At 45.1% G+C, this 1,752-nt stretch overlaps 1 protein-coding gene across 1 annotated transcript in view; it reads left to right on the top strand.

Annotated features, from left to right (window-relative positions):
- LOC110028356 (gamma-interferon-inducible lysosomal thiol reductase-like) overlaps nucleotides 1–1,752 on the top strand; it is a 16,554-nt gene that overhangs the window by 10,696 nt on the left and 4,106 nt on the right. The gene's annotated exons all lie outside the window — the stretch shown is intronic.

The following is a 1,752-nucleotide window of genomic DNA, read 5'->3' as shown; positions in this document are numbered from 1 at the left end:
CACCAAAAGAAAATATTTCGCGGCTCCAGTAAAGGAAAGAAAATCACATTCCAATTACTCCGCTTCGCTTTCCTTTCAAAATTTCCTCTGAAATTTCCTTTTTGGCTTCCTGGAATAGCTCCGTTGCACCGCAAAATTTGAAGAATCTTTCAAATTTACTTCCCTGCAGTTTTCTCCCCTCGCTCCAGTGAAGAAATGAAATTTGAATCACCTCCCAAGATAATCAGGACCTTCCGATTTTGCTTCCTGCCTCTGAAGGAATGTTCAGTCTCTTTCTCCAAATTCGCCTCCTCCAGCGAGAGAATATTCTTCGGATTCCTTTCCAACAGCAAACTACAAAGGAAATTCCCTCTCCTCTCAAGCTTTCGCAGATCTACCTCCTGCAAAAGGAATGAAATAAAACGGTCCAATTTCTTCCTTCCCTGAAATCGGAACCCAGCAAAAAAAAAAAAAAATTTCCCCCATAAGGAAAGAGCAATTATTTCCCCTGAAATCGGAACCCAGAACCTAGTAGGAAAGAGGAACTTTTGATTCTCTTCCAATTTCGAATTTTTCTCAGCTTCCTGGATTTCCTTCTACTCCGCTTCGCTTTCCTTTCAAAATTTCCTCTGAAATTTCCTTTTTGGCTTCCTGGAATAGCTCCGTTGCACCGCAAAATTTGAAGAATCTTTCAAATTTACTTCCCTGCAGTTTTCTCCCCTCGCTCCAGTGAAGAAATGAAATTTGAATCACCTCCCAAGATAATCAGGACCTTCCGATTTTGCTTCCTGCCTCTGAAGGAATGTTCAGTCTCTTTCTCCAAATTCGCCTCCTCCAGCGAGAGAATATTCTTCGGATTCCTTTCCAACAGCAAACTACAAAGGAAATTCCCTCTCCTCTCAAGCTTTCGCAGATCTACCTCCTGCAAAAGGAATGTCCTACAAAAGGAATGAAATAAAACGGTCCAATTTCTTCCTTCCCTGAAATCGGAACCCAGCAAGAAAAAAAAAATATTTCCCCAGAAGGAAAGAGCAATTATTTCCCCTGAAATCGGAACCCAAAACCCAGTAGGAAAGAGGAACTTTGATTCTCTTCCAATTTCGAATTTTCCTCAGCTTCGTGGATTTCCTTCCGATTTCTTTTCTCCGCCGCAAATCGCGATCTCCAATTCCCGAACCTGCTCTTTCTATAAAGAATTTCCTTTTTGGCAGCCCAAATTTGCACCTTCCTTTTCTGCTCGACGAGACCTTCGCTCCCCTGCGCGATCGCGCGATCTTGTCGGTTTTTCCTTCGCAGCGACGACAAAACTCGGAACCCAGCAGCACGATCTAGGAGCAGATCCGTCCGAGCCAGTCTCCCACAAAGCTTCTCCTTCGAACTCCGACTGCTTTGCCGCCGATCGTCCAAAATCCAACGTCATCGCTGCTTCTGAAATCCTCTCCGAACGGCTCCCTGTTGCACAGCCGTCCGAGCCGAAATCTAGACAGCCGCCAACCTCCGAAATCCTTCGCCGAATTTCCTCCGAACCGTCGAAAACCTTCCCTTTGAACTCCTCTGTGTCGCCCCAGTTTTCTTCCCTGCCCTCGAACCAGTCTCTGATACCACTTGTTGAGAAAATTAGGGCGAAGAAAAACAGTAATCGACACAAATCCAAAAGAACACAGAGATTTAACGAGGTTCGGCAAAGATGCCTACGTCCTCGGGAGCAGAGCGGCGAGTTCCTTTCAATATTCAGAAAAGGGTTACAGAATAGAGGGATACCTCCTGGGGTTA

Source organism: Phalaenopsis equestris, unplaced genomic scaffold (assembly GCF_001263595.1).
Source record: "Phalaenopsis equestris unplaced genomic scaffold, ASM126359v1 Scaffold000511, whole genome shotgun sequence".
Classification (NCBI taxonomy): domain Eukaryota; kingdom Viridiplantae; phylum Streptophyta; class Magnoliopsida; order Asparagales; family Orchidaceae; genus Phalaenopsis; species Phalaenopsis equestris.
This window is presented reverse-complemented; position numbering and strand designations above follow the sequence as displayed.